Here is a 19502-nt window from a genome sequence, read left to right as displayed (position 1 = left end):
TCTAGATTCAGGGGCTTCTCATCATATGGCATCTTCGCAATCTATGTTTTCTACATTTGAGCCTTGCCACATGCCGCAGATTTTGATGGGCAATCATACATACATGGATGTGATTGGGAAAGGATCTATTGCCATTGGGGATAACTACTTTAATGATGTGCTGTGTGTACCCCACTTGACAAATAATCTTCTTTCCATCTATCAAATCACACATGGGGTAACTAGGAAAACTGTGGAGTTCACACCTGATTCAGTTATTATTAGAGTCTTGGAGAGTGGAGCTATCATTGCGACTAGGGTGGTTGATCATGCATCTCGGTTGTACTCTTTTTTCAGATTTTGGTCCTATTGATAAGGTTGGTTCTTCCTATGTTGATGATTCAGATTTTGAGGAGAAATTTGGGCATTTGAACTTAGGGATTATCACATGTGACCCCATTCTTGAGCCTTGCATATCACACCACCTATTGCACCTGATGATGCAGCTAGTGCGACAATTTTTCCTTCTTATGATTCAGTGCAGCAGGATATTTCATGTCTTCCAGCTTCAGTTGATTGGGATGCCTACTTGATAGACATTGCAGGTTTGTTTGTGGACTCCTACATTGCAGATTTGGGAGACACCATTCATGACATTCATCTTCACTTTGATGAAGATGATCCTTCTTTGATTGTTGCGAGGGATAACTCTTACCCACTTGTGCATTCTCTACATGATCAATCTTTAGAGGTTGACATGATTGTGGATACTTTTGTACAACACTTGGATGAGGTCTCTTTATCTTTTGAGGAGACATATGAGTCTTTGGATATTGTTCTACATTCATCTCCACTAGATCTTGGAGTGCCTTTTTCAGCAGTGTGGCACAGTTTACCACCTTTGGAGGGGGTATCTTTCAGCATCGACATGGGGACACTTGAGCAGTTTTCAGAGATTTCATTCATCATGAGGTTTTTTCATACATCTTTCCTTCATGATTGGGGAGACTTCATGGATACACCTTTGGTTTTGTTTCTTCCTAAGGGGAGGAATGTTGTTCGATGTTCATGGATCAGTTTCTTCATTCATCTTTGAGCTTCTATCATTGGTACAGATTCCAGATTGAGAGGGGGCTTCCTAGTCTCTCTTCTTCTTCTCTCATATGGGGGGGACTTTTTCCTCATGGGGTTTTGTCCTTCACATACTTCTATGAGAGTTCTTTGTATCTAGTTTTCATCTCTCTTTTGGGGGAGGGTTTTTTCCCATTGGGTTTTTCTGTCTTTCCCCGCTTTGTGAGAGATTTCCTTGCATTGGTTTTCATGCATTTGCATTTGTACATGGGTACCTAACATGGCCTTGTAGTCGGGACCCATCTTGCATTGCTTATTTGCATTGTAGACTTAAGTGCATTCCCCTAAGTTGCACTTAAGGGGGGGTGTTGGTGTAAATAATTATTCATCATGGATATTATTACACCTTACTTAAGTTTACTTAGGAAATGCATTTCATAGTAGTTTGGGTATGAGACACTTGGGTGTTTGTGCCACATTGGGATAGTGTGTGTAGGAGAATTTCCACCTTTTATGGTGTGATCTTGTTGTTACACTCCACATTCAATGGGTGATTCACCTCATGTGGAATATTATATTGTTTCTCCTACCTACCCTTGTTTCCTATTGAGCCACATGTCATGTTTGTGTGCTCACATATCCATATAGCCTTGCCTATATAAGCAGGCTCATATTCATTGTAACATCGATTGATGATCCAGTTGATCAGTATTTTTATCTTGATAGAATACAATTTATTCCTATCATTTATTTTGTCTCTCTTATTTGTGCTTTCCATTGCCTCTTGATCTTGGAAAAATATCACATGGTATCAGAGCTGGTCCATGTCTCACATGGTATCAAAGCTATTCCATGTCTCACAGAATGATATGCAAGTTGTGTTGAGACTATGGTAGAGATATGAGACAAAGTGTTGGTAGTTGAGGTTTGAGTTGTGTGTTTTCTAATGTTGCTTTCTTGATGCAGAGTTCATGGACAACTTCTTGATTAGGAAATCCTTCTTTTCATATCATTTTTGTATCTTGCCTTGAGTGTAGTCAGCTTCAGGTTTTGCAAGTCTTGTTTTGTATCTTGCGCCATGAGTAGTTAGCCTTGGTTTGCAAGTCTAGAGCAGTGAGCTCCCTTTTGTAATCATTTCTATCCAGTGGATTATTTTGTGATTCAATACTCATTGTGATTTTTCCAAGTTTGGATTTTCCACGTAGAAAATCTTGGTCTTCATGTGTTGGATGTGTGTTAATGCTTAATTGTTTATGTGCTACATTAATTTTTGTTTTGGACTAATTCACCCCCGCTCTTAGTCCTGCCTTGGGTTCAAAAACATCTTCATGAGAATTTTAACATCAAGAAGGTTTATGAAGGTATAAGCATTCCATTTTTCAGTTCTAGCCTCTACTACATATCAACACGCTTTCCTTTCAAGTTCAATTCAATTCAATTTCAAGGTTGATTCCTACAACCAAGGTTTGACATAGGCAACCCCATTTCTATTAAACATTTTCTCTCTTTTCTATGTGTAGGAACAAGTGACAGATCTAAGAAAATAGGTACAAATTAAGCAAGAGGAGGGCTATAGTCAGCAATATGTCAGAGCTGAAATTGTCAAGAGTGGGCCAAACAGATCACCATAGTCCCAGAAGAAGGCTGAGTAGATCACCATGCTTCCTCCACTTCTACCTGAAATTCAGATTATAGGTTAGTCTCAATCTGGTCTACTTGTCCTTTTTATGAAATTGGTCTGTCAATTCTATGTCTTTTTGTGCATGCTGAAAACTATCATTTTAACATATTTGGACCTACTTCTTACATTCCTCATTTACAATTTTCATAGTCATATTCCTTTATGGAAAATGACCATTGCATCCACTTTTTTCTTTAGTCATCTTGAGCCTAATTTATCATTCTCCTTCCAATGTGACAGGTAGGTTGGAAAATAGATTCCTTGTTTGCATGCATTAGACTTGTGAGTCCTATTCCCCCACATCACATTTTGGTGAACCCAATGTATCCTATGCTTACTTTAGATTTTCAGATTTAATTTGTATGCATTTCACTTCATATTTGCAATCACATAGCTTGTGTACTCATAGTTACATTCATTTGATCGCTAGAGATTCAAATTTACTTCATTTTATGCAAAGTTTAAATAGTCTTACTTAGGCATTCACTTCATTGGCTTTGTGCATTAGTTTTATGACTTTGATCCCTACATCTAATATCCCTATGAGAAGAAGTTATAGACTTATAGCTTCCCTAAGAGGTGTTGAGCCCGAGTCAACTACCATTTTTCATGGGAGCTTAGGTGAAACTTCTAGATGTCTACACATGAAATACCTAACATTATTAAGAATCATTCTTCCCACACTTCTCATGATGAGGATGACTCCTTAACATGAGTGTCTCCTAGCCAAGTATTAAATCTTGTCCATGATATGGAAAAAACTTGAACATTGGATGGATCAAGAACACTCGAATAGTGAGGCAACCTGTTGATTAAAGGGTTAAGGAGGATGGTTCAAAATGATGAACATGATGTGGATTTGTTGTGTGGCATATCTCATATTGTTAATGATAATATCATGTCTATGAAAAGTTGTGTCAAAGCTCTTAATCTTTCTAATCATCCTAATAACATTAAAAATCCCATTCCTACCCTAACATCATTGCCTAATGTGCCTACTTATACTCCATCTATAATGGTTATGTAGAGGTGGGAATTTGTTACCTCTAAGATGATGAATCTCAGAGAACAAACTATTCGCCGCTACCTTACTTAAACTGGCGCTAAGGATGAGCCAGGGGATAAAAATGAAAAGCTAAGCTAATAGACCGCAGATGAGACTCCAAGATGACTCTGTTGAGTCTATGTCCTCAGGATGAGTGCGTGGAGCGCTGTCGTCCAGTATGGACAGAACACAGAAATGGTACGAGGGTAGCAGATATAATTATAATATTAAATAAACATGGAAAAACAACAAGATAAGCTAATAACATAAAATGAGAAATATTAGAATGACTTGAGAAGAGGGAAAAGAAGGAAGCTCACAACCGGTCCATGATTGAAGCCTCCCGCTAAATAATCTCCTTCTTATGATTATAAACCTACACACAAGCAAGAAGGAAAATGTCGAGGGTATTGTTTTGGAGTCTGCCTCAGTCAAACCCTTATTTTGGTGTTTCCACCTCCACAAACAACCCAGATAGATAGATAGATAAATAAAATAAATGTAAGATAAGATAAATGATAAATGATAAATGATAAATGATAAATGATAAATGATAGAAGAGGGATCTAATAAATCCCAAGATGCTCAAAGATGAGATAAGTAGATAGATAGAAGGATATTACCAAAGACGCTTGAGAAAGCCAAGAGAGTTGCAATAAATTATTGTGAAAGCTTGAGAGTGTTGGCAATATTATTAAATTGTTTATGTGTTTTCATTAATGTCAATACTATGCTCCAGTTGGATATGGTTTTGTCCCGGTTGGTTACTACTATCCCGGTTGTTTCCTGTTCCAGTTGGAATTGGTTATTAGTGATTCTGATCCAGTGTGCTCAGATGAGTTTTTTTTATTTTGAATGGTTATTCAGGATGGTTATATGCTTGTCACATTCAATTGGTTAATGATTTGGTGCTCTGGAAGCTATCGCTTATGTTTTGGATTATCGGTTGGCTTTACTGGTTGGTGATATTTAATGATTTAGTTAAGTGATTTTGGTCTGACTTAAAGAAATGGTTCCTTATGTGTTGAAGGCATTCTTGATCATGTCCTAATTGTTTGGTAGCTTCGCATTGGCTGGCATGATGATTTGGTGATCCTATTTGGATCTGGTTGGTTATTTTGTGTTATTTGCACTGAGGGTTTCTACTGGTTGGTAAAATATGTTGATAGGTCTTAGCAGAATTTTTGGTAGATATAATTGTTTGGGAATTCGAATTAGGTCCATACTATGTAATGTAAATAATAATATTGGTTTGGTGGTATCATGTGATGAATTTTTTGTAATTATGGTTTAACCAACCTTGTTATCAAGGCTGATGAGCTATATATATATATATATATAGGAGATATATTCATGTAATTCGAAGTGGGATATCCGTATGGTTATGTCTGCATTATCTGAGAATGGTCTATGTGCGAACAAGGTTATATCATTCAATGAAGGGTTGTGAAGGTTTTGGTATTGCAGGGCTGACATCTGTGCTTAACCAGAACTATATCAAGCATTAGGAGATGTTATTTTCATAGTTCATTTTCTTCGGATTGTAGTCTGATGTTTATGTAAATCAATGAGACTTCCCTTTTGTGATGAGCAGTGAGCTCTAGGCGGTTGGCCTAATTGCAAGTGCAATCCCCATTGTAATTATATCACATATTGTTGAAGAAGTATTATCTGACTGTGGGTAGGGTTTCCCATCATGGTTTTTCCCTTTATCGGGTTTTCCGCGTCAAAATATTGGTGTGGTTTTTTTGTGCTTTCATGCTTTATCTTTCATTGTGTTATTTATATTGTGCTCTGGTAAATGCTTTATAAACTGCATTAATTGTTTAACTTGTGTAAAACTGATTCACCCCCCTTGCAGTTTTCCTCTGGTATCTGAGATTCTAACAATTGATATTAGTGTGAGGTCCTCTCTACAGAAGCTTAACTGCTTGAGGAGATCCAATGGCATCAAATTCTACATTTAATCCCTACTAGAAGGAGAGTCCCATATTTGATGGTACAAATTACAAAAATGGAAGGAGTGAATGAAGATTCATCTGAGACATCTTGGAGCTGAAGTTTGGGAGATAACAAAGAAATGGTATACACCTCATGATCCTAATTCTGGAACTCCGACACCTCCCGATGAACAGAAGAAAGTTGATAATGATGTCAAAGCGAAAGAAGCTTTGTTAAGTGCCCTATTAGATAAGAAGTTGTTGAATGTCATAGAGATGGAAAATGCAAAGCAGATCCGGTTGAAGCTTGAAACTCTTTATGAAGGCGACCGAGCAGTAAAGATTGCAAAACTTGAAGGTTACCGAGTGAGATATGAAACTTTGAAAATGGAAGAAGATGAGAAGATAAGTTCTTTCATGGATAGAGTGAATGAGATTGTCATGGGAATCAAATGCTAGGTGGAAATGTTAATGAGGATGAGGTTGTTTCAAAGATTTTGAGAGTTCTACCTTCGGCTTACAAAATGAAGTCTACTGCAATAAATAAACTTCGGACAATGTCAAATACCCCTATTACCAGACATACATTATATGGGAAGTTTCCTGCTTTTGAACTTAAAGAACTTGGAGATCAAAGTGCTACTAAAACTGAGACTGCATTTAGAGCATCTGCCTCTGGTAAGCAAAAGATAGATTGGAAGGAGTTATAAGCTAAAGATTTGGAAGACATTGAAAGAGAAGACAAAGAACTTGAAGAGTTGGAAGCCCTAATTGCCAGAAGAATCCCTAAAGGACTGGTTGGAAGTAAGTATAAAGGAAAGGTTCCTTTTAAATGTTTTTCATGCAATAAGATTGGTCATTTTGGTTCTAGATGTCCTGAAAGAGCTTCTAGGAATCAAGAAAGATTTATGAGGAATTATACACCTAATTCGAAATATCAGAGCAAACCTAGATTTAGAAGGAATAAGGATAAATCATGTTACTATGTTGGTGATGATGATTTTGGTATTACTGATGATGATGATGATGATGATGATGATGATGACGATGACAAACCTGTGAGTAGATTCGGTAATGGAAGCTCCGACAAAGATTGGGTCTTTATTGTTATTAAGGATGATTCTCTGGAACCTATCATTGATACAAATCATACTGAGGAGAAGGCTCTAGCTACTAAAATTGAAGAGAAGGATGAATGGGTTATAGAAAGTGGCTTCTCACATCACATGACTGGCAACAAGAGGAAATTCCCGATTCTGCAAGAATTTGATGGTGGACTAGTTAGATTTGGAGACAACAAGGCATGCAAGATCAAAGGCAAAGGAACAATATCCTTGGATGGTAAGACTAATATTGACAATGTTTATTATGTTGAAGGTTTGAAGCATGATATTTTGAGTGTAGCTCAGATGGTGGATAGAGGATTTCATTTGCAATTCAAAGATGGAAAATGCAAGGTTATCAATATATCTGGTTTGGAAATTGCCTCTGAAACTTAGACCAAAGGAAACATCTTTCATTTGAACTTTAGTGAGAAAGCCTGCTTGATTGCTCAGATTAATGAAAGTTGGCTATGGCATAAGAGGATGTGTCATGTGAGTTTTGATTGCATAGCGAAGAATAGTTCAACATAGGTTGTCAGAGATTTGCCCAAGATTATCAAGCCTCATAATCCGGTATGCAAAGAATGTTAAATGGCTAAGCAAGTTAGAACTTCTTTCAGAAGCATACATGATAGATCTAATGAAATTCTTGATCTTATTCATACTGATCTGTGTGGACTAGCAAGGACTAAAAGTTTTCAAGGTGATAGATACTCTATATTGCCTATTGATGATTATTCTAGAATGATGTGGGTTGCATTTTTGAAAGAAAAATTAGAAGCTCATGAGAAATTCAAAATTTTCAAATGTATGGTTGAGACAAAAATAGGATTGAAGATAAAATGTTTAAGATCAGATCATATCATATCATATGACTATGTGGACCAGAAGATGAGATTGTTAGATAAGAACTGATTGTGCAAGAATCAATTCAGAGCATTGATCCAGTTGCTCCGGTAACATAAAAAAATTCCACAATGACTGTTGATGAGCAGAAAGAGTCAAAAAGTCAATATAATCCTAAGACTCCTAGGTATGTGAAGATGAATCATTCTGAAGATCACAATAAGAGGAAAGGTGTGATGACAAGAAGAAGGTTAGAAGCTAAAGAGGTATGTTTAATTTATCAAATTGAATTAGAATATTTTATTGGAGCAAGTAAAGATGAAAATTGGATGAGATTTATGGAAGAAGAATTGAATCAGATAGAAAAGAATAAAACATAGGAATTGGTTCCTAGGCCTAAAGATAAAAATATTATTGGAACCAAATGGGTTTTCAGGAATAAATTAAATGAGCAAGGTTAGGGTAAGAAACAATGCTAGATTAGTTTGCAAAGGATATTCATGGGAAGAAGGAGTTGATTATGATGAACTCATGCTCTAGTTGCTAGAATTGAAGCGGTAAGACTATTTCTTGCCTATGCTACACACAAGAACTACAAGGTATATCAGATGGATGTTAAATGTGCATTTCTAAATGGAGATCTTGAAGAAGAAGTATACATTGAGCAACCTGATGGATTTTTATTATCAGAAGACAAGGACATGGTTTGTAGATTGAAGAAAGATTTATATGGACTGAAACAAGCCCCTAGAGCATGGTATGCTAGATTAGATAAATATCTTTCAAATCTCAGTTTTAGCAATGGTAATATTGATAGTAACTTATATTATAATATTGAGCATGATGACATACTGATCATTGAAGTCTTTGTTGATGATATCATTTTTGGAGGAGAAGAAAGTTTATGCATGGAATTTGCTGACGATATGAAGAATGAATTTGAAATATATATGATTGGAGAGATGAAATTTTTCTTAGGTTTGTAGATTACTTAGACTAATAAAGGTATTTCCATTTGTCAAACTAAATATGTGAAGGAATTTCTTAAGAAATTTGGTCTTGAAAACTCAAAACCTGTTGGTACTCCTAATATAACCGGTTACAAATTGTCTAAGGAAGATGAATCTCCTAGAGTGAACCCATCTAGATACAAATCAATTATTGGTGGATTACTATACTTAACTCATACCAGACCGAATATAATGAATGTTGTCTGCATTGCTTCTAGATTTCAGTCTGATCCGAGAGGAAGTCATGATATTGTTGTTAAAAGAATATGCAAATATTTCGTAGGAACAATAGATCAGTATGGGTTATGGTATCCAAAGGATGATGATTTCAAATTATGTGCCTATATAGAATCAGATTGGGCATGAGATGTTGATGGTTAGAAGAGCACTGCAGGTGGTGCATACTTTCTTGGGAAGAAATTAGTTTCATGGCTTAGCAAGAAACAATCATGCACTTCATTATCTATTGCTAAAGTTGAATATGTAGTTGCTGCAACTAACTGCACTCAAATCTTATGGATGAAGAAAATGTTGAAGGATATAAGGGTAAGTTATGATGAGCCTATTGTTATTCAATGTGATAATATTGTTGCTATTGACATGTCAAAGAATCTAGTATTTCATTCCAAATCAAAACACGTTTCTATAAGGTATAAAATTCTTGAAGGAAAATGTTGAAGCAAAGGAAGTCGGGTTGGTATATGTGCCTACTAAGGAATAGATTGCAGCTATTCTAACTAAACCATTGCCTAAAGATACTTTTGAATATCTCTGAGATCAGTTTGGGGTCACCACCCCTCCAACAAAGACTTAGAGATGCAGGGATGCATCAATCTAGTGAGCTTATCAGAAACATCTTCTTATCCGAGTTGATGGGATGATGTTGTTGCTCAGGAAGAGTAGTCAGTTGTTTGGTTTGGCATCAACCCTTTTTCATTGATGTCAAAGGGGGAGATAGTGTTCATGTGAAAAACATAAAATATTAGGGGGAGAGATATTTTGTTGGTTCTTGATTGTTTGGGGAGAATGTTGGCATTCCTTGGCACTTGGATGTTTTTCACATTTAGTGTTTCCATCAATGTCAAAGGGGGAGATTGTTGGCAATACGCTAAAATTGTTTATGTGTTGTCATTGATGTCAACATTGTGCTCCAGTTGGATATGGTTATGTCCTGGTTGATTACTGCTATCCTGGTTGGTTCATGTTTTCGTTGGACTTGGTTATCAGTGATTCTGATCCGGTATGATCAGATTGATTGTTTCAGTTTTCGATGGTTATTTAGGATGCTTATATTATTGTCATATTTAGTTGGTTCATGATTTTCTGCTCCAGAAGCTATCGCTTACACTCTAGAATACCGGTTGATATTTCTTGGTACCAATTGGTGATATTTGATGATTTGGTTAAGTGATTTTGGTCGGGCTTATAGAAATGGTTCCTAACATGTTGAAGGAATTCTTGATTGTGTCCTAATTTTTTGGTGGCTTCGCATTGGCTGGCGTGATGATTTGGTGATCCTATTTGGATCTGGTTGGTTATTATGTGTTATTTACACTAAGGGTTTCTACCGGTTGGTGAGACATGTTGATATAGGTCCTAGCGGAATTTTTGGCGATATAATTGTTTGGAAATTTGAATTAGGTCCATGCTATGTAATGTGAATCATAATATTGGTCTGGTGGTATCGTGTGATGCTTTTTTTGTAATTACGGTTTATGGGTTTAGGATTTAGCCGACCTTGTTATCAAGGTTGATGATCTGTACATATATATATATATATATATATATATATATATATATATATATATATATATATATATATATATATATATATATATATATATATATATATATATATATATATATATATATATATATATATATATATATATATATATATATATATATATATATATATATATATATATATATATATATAGAAGATATATTCATGTAATTCAAAGTGGGATATCAATATGGTTATGTTTGGATTGTCTAAGAATGGTTTATGCAAACAAGGCTATATCATTAAGTGAAGGGTTGCGAAGGTTTTGTTATTGCAAGGCAGACATCTGTGCTTAACCGGAACTATATCAAGCATTAGGAGATGCTATTTTCACAGTTCATTTTCTTTGGATTGTAGTCCAATTTTTATTTAATTCAGTGAGACTTCCCTTTTGTGATGAGTAGTAAGCTCTAGGCAGTTTCCCTGATTTCACATACTATTGCAGAAGTATCATCTGACTATGGGTAGTGTTTTCCACCGTGTTTTTTCCCTTTACCAGGTTTTCCAAGTCAAAATATTGGTGTTGTGTGTTATGTGCTTTCATGCTTTATCTTTCACTATGTTGTTTATATTGTGCTCTGGTAAATGGTTTATAAACTGCATTAATTGTTTAACTTGTGGAAAACTGATTCACCCCCCCTCTCAGTTTTCCTCTAGTATCTAAGATTCTAGCAAAGAGTGTTGTAGCAAGCTAGAGACTGTTGTAGAAAGAGAAAGAACAAGAGAAACCAATGAGAGCCTAGAGAGACCAAGAGAGTGTAAGAGAGTCTAAGAGAGGTTGAATAACCAAGAGAGCTCAAAGAATAAGAGAGATTGTGTGTAGAATCTAGAGAGCTTGAATGAAGAGAGAGGATAGATTTGAAAGAGAAAAGAGGAGGGAAAAGAGGGTTGGTGAGTTGTTTGAAATATTCGGGGCCTTTTTCACCGACATGTACAAGTGACAAGTAGAAAGGCACGTTCAAAACCGTTATTTGAATGTTAAGATATCACAAGATGAATGCGTAGTGCACAGGCATTTGCGCGATGCATTAGTGTCCAAATGAATCACGCTCAAAAGCAATAGGAGACAAGGGAGACACATGGCTAACAAGATTGATGCCACAAGGGAGTTGTTGAAAAGGGGGTCTTGAGCATCCTGAGAGGGAAAAGGTTGATGCAAGGGTTGAAGTAAGCCTACTCAGGTTGTAGGGGAATGGACACCAAACTAGTTACAAAAGATGTAGGTCAAATTACAAAGGGGTATTTAATTTTTGACGCTACAGGTTACATCTACACAAAATATCAATCCTACACATGTTAGTCTTGGGGGAATTCCTATCATACCCCCTTTTATGAGTATTCCATGTATTTCCCAACCATCTCCTATGCCTACTTACCATGATGTCCCATTTTCAAATTCCAATGCACCATCCATTTCCCATAATATTCCACATCCTTTATTATCCAGCATGTCCAACATCAACCTATCCACCGAAGTAACCATTAATGACATAGCCCATAGTGTTTCATCTTTGCAACACCAACTCAATTCCATGACCCAATCTTAATTCAACATTCCCACTTGTGACATTGCTATCCCACTTTCCCAAGACATCATTCATACCATTCCCTCAATACATGGAAATCCCTCACTTAGAGACATATAATGGAAAAGGTGGTCCTTTGACTCATGTGAAAACATATCAAGCCTTATGCAGTGACCTTTCAAATGATCATAGACTTATGGCTAAATTGTTTTCTAGGACATTTAGAGATAAGGCTTTGCAATGGTTTTGTTCTTTGCCTCTTTATTCCATTGTTTCTTTTCAAAAAAATGGCTAATGCTTTCATTCGACATTTTCAAAATAACATTGGCCCTCAAATTTCTTTAACTGATTTGGTTCATTGTAAACAAGGAGTTAAGGAAAAAGTAATTGATTTTATGGGTAGATTTAAAAATTTGCATGCTCAAATACTTTATACTATACTTGATATGGATGTTCAAAGAATTTTAATTTCTAATTTGCAAAAAGACATTAGAGATAAGTTATTGTTTCTAAGTTTACTTCTTTCAACTAATTGTGTGTAGTGCTTCATAATTATTAGCTTCAAGTGAGCCAATTTGAGTCATCCACTTCAATGGATCCTATTGATAAGAATGATGTTGCTCAACAAGATTTCCACAAATTTCAAAAACCAAACAAAGGACTCATTAAGATCAATAATTTCTCAAACAATGTTGATATGCAAGTGGCAATTGCAACACCAAGTGTGGTTCCTTTGTCATCCATTTTTAAACCATCTTTTTATTTTACACCTCTTTCTAAATCTTTGCATAATGTTATGTTTCAATTGATTAATACTATTATTTTGAAACTTCCTCCTATCAAACCACGTGACCCTTTGAAACCATTGCTAGCTTCCCATGATCCTAAATCCACTTGCCAATATCATCGTCAACCTAACCATGATACTGAGAAGTGTTATAGGTTGAAATATCTTGGCCAAGCCCTCATTGATTTCAATACTTTCATTGTTGTGGGTGTTAATGACAAAGGAAACAAATCATGAATATTGTTAGCCTAGCAACCCTACTATCATGAATATTGATAATACTTGTGTTGAGGACAACAACGTTGTTAATCTTATTGATCAACCCAAACCCAAACCAAAATCTAAGCCTAAACCTTGCATTACCTTTGATCCTAAGGAGACTTTTAAGGCACCTGATGGACCCTTATACATTTCAAGAAAGATTAGTTGTAAGTTCTCTCAGGGAGTTCTTGTTGACCCTATGTGTATAGTGAATGTTTTAACTAAAGAACATCTTTTTACAAGACAATTTCATCAAGAAACTTATGATAAATATGATGTGATGATTCAAACATGATGATTTTACTTGTCCTACCCATTCTTCTATTACACTTATCATTGAAGTTGGTAAGAAGTTCTTAGATGTCACCTTTTCTGTTATCCCAACCTCCAACCAATTCCAAGTAAGACTAAGACTTCCTTGGCTTACTTCCATGAAAGCTATTGCTTCTCCTATCCATAAGTGCTTTAAGTTTCCTTATAGTTGAGAAATTATCACATGATCAATCATAGTCTATAATCCTTTAGCGATTCGTGGCAAAAATTTCCTCAACTTCTTTTGGCCTCAAACACCTCGACCATTACAACCTTGTCGAGATATTTTCTTCTTATCTACCAAAAATATAAACATGAAATGATTTTCAAGTTTAGTAAACCTAAGGATGTCCCTCCTCCTCATTCTGGACCTGGACTCCTTGCCACACCTTCCATTCCTCCTATTTATGCTTCAATTACACCTCCTATATCATACTATAGCATCGTAAATTGTAACTGGTACAATTCACACCTCATATTTGTGCTCCCGCTTTTGTGTGTCCTATCTTCATTCCCTTTAGGCTCGTTTTGGCCCTTATTACTCCAAATCTAATGTCACTTGCATACATGGCTCAGTGGAGCCCATCCCAGGGATATGTCCCCTATATTTAATGGCTTCTTGTATTTCTTTTGAACGTGGTGCTCTTGTCTGGATCATGGAACCATGGCACCCTAGTCCTCTTTAATCAAGACCTCTTTTAAACATGGGTGGTCTCTCCCCCTCCCTAGTGGATTTTGGTCCTCGTGGATCAATGTGACTGTTGGAGGTCATCTTAATTGATAATTTACCTAGGGAACCATATATAAGTACATCCTATCAATTCATTTTAGATCTAAGACTCCATAACACACACAACCCATCATTTGTGCATCATCAAGCATTTTCAAAAATTCAAGGCAACATTTCATCTTTTAAGCATCATGGAGCAAGGTCACATCAATCTTCATGTAAGAATGTGTGTTTGATTAGGTCATTCATGTTCATTTGTTTGCCATGGTATTACATCCAACATTTGTGACCGTATCTAAAGAGAATTGCATGATCAATCTTCTTATCAACCATTGCAGATCTGAGGTATATCTTACAACATTTACTTCAGTATTTACATTATTCAATTCAATGTTAATTCCTAAATTAGGGTTTGACCTAAGGAATTTAACCCCTATCCACAACCCATTTTCTTCTCTTGTTGTGTGCAGGGAATTGACTTGAGAGTTGTAATAAGATATTTTAACAGAATTGACGATGATGAATAGGTTTAAATTTTGATGGAGTGAAAAGTGGAGGACCAAGGTGAACTACCATCTCAGTCTTGAGAATTATGCTTGAGATTTTGGTAGTGGATCTAGAGCATCTCCCTAATCCGAAAATTCCCTACTTGCCTACCTCTGAGTTAAAGGACCAGGGTGACCTACCATTTCAATCCTGACAATGTGACTTGAACTTTCAAGAGCAGATTTTGATCTTCTCCTCCTGTCTAGATCTTCGTTTGTGGCTTTGTCTGATACCTGTAATAGTATGTTAATATTGTTTCGACCCATTTATCCATTGCTTCATCTTAAATCATACAATACAAATCCAATTTCAATTAAAAGGGGGTGATAAACAAACAAGTAAATCTGATTAGAATTTTAGCAATTTGCCTAATTAAATTGTGACTAGATCTATTGGATTAAACCCTCTTTTAATGTTTTGGTTCCTTGGTAAGATTAGTGGTTTTATTATCTTAATTAGTGAAACCTGAATTTTCCACCAACACACATACAAATTATAATGTGGAAAAAATTAGGAATTAAGATTTAAGATAATAAAACCACTAAGTAGCCCAACTAACACACATACATTGAAAGAGGATTGAACCCAATAGCTCTAGGTTCAGTCCTTATGAGGAAAGAGGCTGAGATTATGATTAGATTAAATTGGGGTGTGGGGTTGATTAAGCTGATTTCTAAATTGAATTTGATTGATTGTGAAATTAGGGTAAAATGAGGGATTATTAAAATGATCTGACAAAAATAGTGAGCTACACATTTCCCAAACACTAACGTAGATCTAGGAAAAATGAGATGTTTAAAACTTGTTCTCTGAAGTTTGGCCTGATTTTTTTGTACCAGGTAGCATAGATCCACCCCGGTCCTTCAAATTTTTTGAGTTGGCCTATTCGTCGTTGTTGACTCTATCGAATTTCCCAAGTACATTTCTGCACCTGTTTCCTGTACATAGAAAGAAATGAAAAGATGTTGGGAATATCAAACCAGGCAATTTCAAAATTAATCGTGAATGAAATAATACAAATACTAAAATAAATATTATGGAGGTATACCTCAGATCTACAATTGTCATGTTAGCATAACATTATGAGTTGTTATTGATGTCAAATGTTGTGGTCTGGATTACGTCTGGATGTGGTATGATAAGCAGGAGTGTTTTATTTAGGTATATTGTGCACTTGGAGGTTTCTCAGTTTCACCGGATGAGTTTGGTATCTCAGAAGTTATCTCTCAGTATTATCTCTAGGTCTGGATTGGTTCGGAGCTCAATGTATTGGACCAGATATTGAGGTTGTATAACGTGAAGAAATATTTTGGGTCCGACTTTGGTATTGTATATAGCGTGTTGATATGTTCAATGAGGAGCTATGTGATATGGTCTAGTTCTCATTCCTTACCACCTCCAGAATGTTTAGTGGAGACCTATTTTCAGATCTTTGTCTCAACCGACATTGAGAATTATGATTTCCAGAGATAGTATATATAGGAATTTGTTTTGATGAATTCATATATGGCTTCTTGTTTTGAAGACATGCAAGATTGAAAGAATCTAGCGGTTGTGTGAGTATAGTATTGTGGATTGTTACCGAAAGTAGTTATGGCAGTGTAGACTATATTTTTGTGGTGGATTATCTTTATCTTTCTTTCTTCTTTGGCAGTGATCCTTTTAGGACAGTGAGCCCACTTGTAGTGAGCAAATAGACAGTGATCCTTTCAGGGCAGTGATCCCACTAGCAGTGAGTACCTTGGTAGTGAGCCACCCTTTGTAAAAATCACCTTAACCAGTGTTTATATATTGAGAATCAACATTCTTTGTTGTTTTTCCCTTCTTAGGTTTTCCACATAAAATCTGGTGTTTCTTGTGTATGTTCTGATTCTTGCATGCGTTTTCAAGTTCTATTAATTTTGTTAATTATTCTGGATCTGTGCATTAAGGTTACAAAGAAAAAAATAATTATCAACTAATTCACCCCCCTCTTAGTTGTCTGGATATTCAACAATTGGTATTAAAGTTATGGTTCCTTGATATAAAGCTTAACTGCTTGAGGTAGATCCTAATCTGATGGCACACAAGTTATCAATTCCTATTTTTGATGGATTTGATTATAGCTTCTGGAAAGTAAAGATGAGAGGATATTTGGTTTCTCTTGGTTACAATACTTGGAAGGTTGTGGAGACAAAGTATGTTCTACCAAAAAATGGTCTTAATACTTCGGATGAGATTCAGGCTTATGAAGAAAATAAAAAGGCGAGGTATGTTATCTTCAGTGCATTATCAAAAATTGAATAGACTAAGGTTATTACTTTGAATACTGCTCATAAGGTTTGGCAGAAATTGAAAGACATCTATGAAGGGAATGAGAGAGTCAAGATGACAAAGAGGTTAATAGCCAAGAGAAGATACAAAAACATGAGAATGGAAGAAGGAGAATATATTGTGAGCTATTTTGAGAAGGTTGATACTGCAGTGAATGAGATTAGAGAACTTAGAGGCAGCATGAGTGATGAATATGTGATTGACAAAATCCTAATGACATTATTGGTAACCTACAATGATAAGACCTCAGTGATTGAAGAAACTTATGATCCAAAGAAATTCACTAGAGAGCAACTGTTTGGTACCTTAAGTGCATTCAAAGTAAGGAAATTTGGAAAGGACAAAGATAAGTTAGAGACAACGTTCATGGCATCTGAAGATAGTCCAGATGATGAAGAGAGTCCAGACAAGGTGGAAGAAAAATTTGTGAAAAAAATGAAGAAAGGCACTGGAAAATACAAACGTAAGTTACCCTTTAAATGTTTTAGATGTGGTAAGATTGGTCATATTGCGATTAGATGTCCAGAAAAGGGAAATAGACAGAAGTTTAAGGAAAACAAGGGAAAGTTCAATAAGAAGGCATATTATGTTAAGGATGATGCTGATATTTCAGATGATGAATCAACCTACGAGGATGGTGATTTATTGTGTTTGGTAGAAAAGGATGTTCCTAAGTTTGATATCTCTAAGACTATTAATAATGAATTTCATGCTAGAAGGGATAAGAAGGAATGGTTGATTGGCAGTGGATGCTCAAATCATATGACAAGTGATAAAAGTAAATTCATAAAACTTGAAAGATATGATGGAGGTTCAGTTAGATTTGGACATGATCAAACGACACAAAATATTGGTATTGGTTCAATTACTTTTGATGAAAATCATAACACTGACAATGTTTATTATGTGAAGGGTTTGCATCATAATCGCTTAAGTGTTGGACAAATGTGCAAAAATGGATACAATGTTGTTTTTCAAGAGAATGGATGGGAGATCTAGAAGGAGTTTGGAATGGTTATTGTAGCTGGAAGAAGGACATATGGAAATATGTACCAGTTAGCAGGAGCTACAAAATACTGCTTGATATCACAACTTGATGACAACTAGTTATGGTACCAGAGGATGTTTCATATCAATTTTGATAACTTGGTACAAATTAGTTCAAGGAGTGCAGTAAGAGACTTGCCCAGATTGATTAAACCGGAGAATACAATTTGCAAGGAATGTCAAATAGGAAAGAAGATTAGAAGTAAATTCAGAGGAAAGGAGTACTCATTCACCGGATTACTAGATTTGGTTCACACAAATCTATGTAGTTCGACTTAGACAAGGAGCCTGCAAGGTGAAAGGTATTTCATGTTATTGATTGATGATTATTGTAGAATGACTTGGGTTGCATTTCTGAGAGAGAAATCTGAAGCATTAGAAAAGTTGAAGATATTCAAGGAAAAAGTTGAAAATGTAGTTGACAAGAAAATCAAGTGTTTATTGTTTGACACGGGAGGAGAATTCATATTAGATGAGTTCAATGACTTATGTGAGAAGTCTGACATCAAAAGACAATTATCTGCTCCCCGGACACCTCAGCAGAATGGTGTAGTTGAAAGAATGAACCAGACTGTACAAGAAGTAGCTAGAACCACGCTAAAAACAACAGAGTTATCAGAATTTTATTGGAAATAAGCAATTTATACAACAACATACACACTTAACAGAATTATGTATCGAAGAAAGTATGGTAAGATATCTTATGAACTATGGTATGGAAGAACTCCGACAGTGAAATATTTCAAAGTTTTTGGAAGCAAGTGCTATATCCAAAGAGATAAGGATAATCTTGGAAAGTTTGAGAACAATGATGAAGGCATATTCTTGGGTTACTCAACAAAGAGAAAATCATATCGATGTTTCAACAAAAGATTGAATAAGATTGGTGAAAGTGCAAGTGTAAAAGTTGATAAGAATACTTCAAAGGATCAACATCAATAAATTTCCACAATCCATTCGATTGAGTGTATGCTTATGGACTTGATTGTGTGAGAATTTTTTCATCAACGTTTCGGATCACACTTCATGATCCATCATTGGGATGATAGAGAGCGTAAGGAGAAATTGTGAGAATTTTCTTCTTATGCTCTCACACAATCGAATCCTGAAGCATACACTCAATTGAATGGATTTTAGAAATTTATTGATGTTGATCCTTTGAAGTATTCTCATCAACTTTTATACCATAGCTTTGAACTCCTCGGGTTTGCCACATATAAGGCTTTCTGACTATCCTGTCTAAGGATAATTTTGTGCACATGATCTGTCATGATCTTCCCGTCCTCTAATCATAAATTTCACGTTTCTAGTTTTGTGCCTCTCAATCTTCCTCGTGTCAATCTTTTTAATTCTTATCAATCGATTTGAGCAACATCTATGGCTGCTTGCAAAGGCTTGACTTGACACTTGCTCTTGACACAAGTCATCCTTTTGTGCTTTCTTTGAGTCCATGTGCATCTTTGACATTTATTTCTTCTACTCAGGACTCGCTGAAGTTGTTCTATGGGTGTCGTCGTGT

This window comes from Cryptomeria japonica, chromosome 4, assembly GCF_030272615.1.
Source record: "Cryptomeria japonica chromosome 4, Sugi_1.0, whole genome shotgun sequence".
NCBI classification, from domain to species: domain Eukaryota; kingdom Viridiplantae; phylum Streptophyta; class Pinopsida; order Cupressales; family Cupressaceae; genus Cryptomeria; species Cryptomeria japonica.
Note: the sequence above shows the minus strand (reverse complement) of the source record.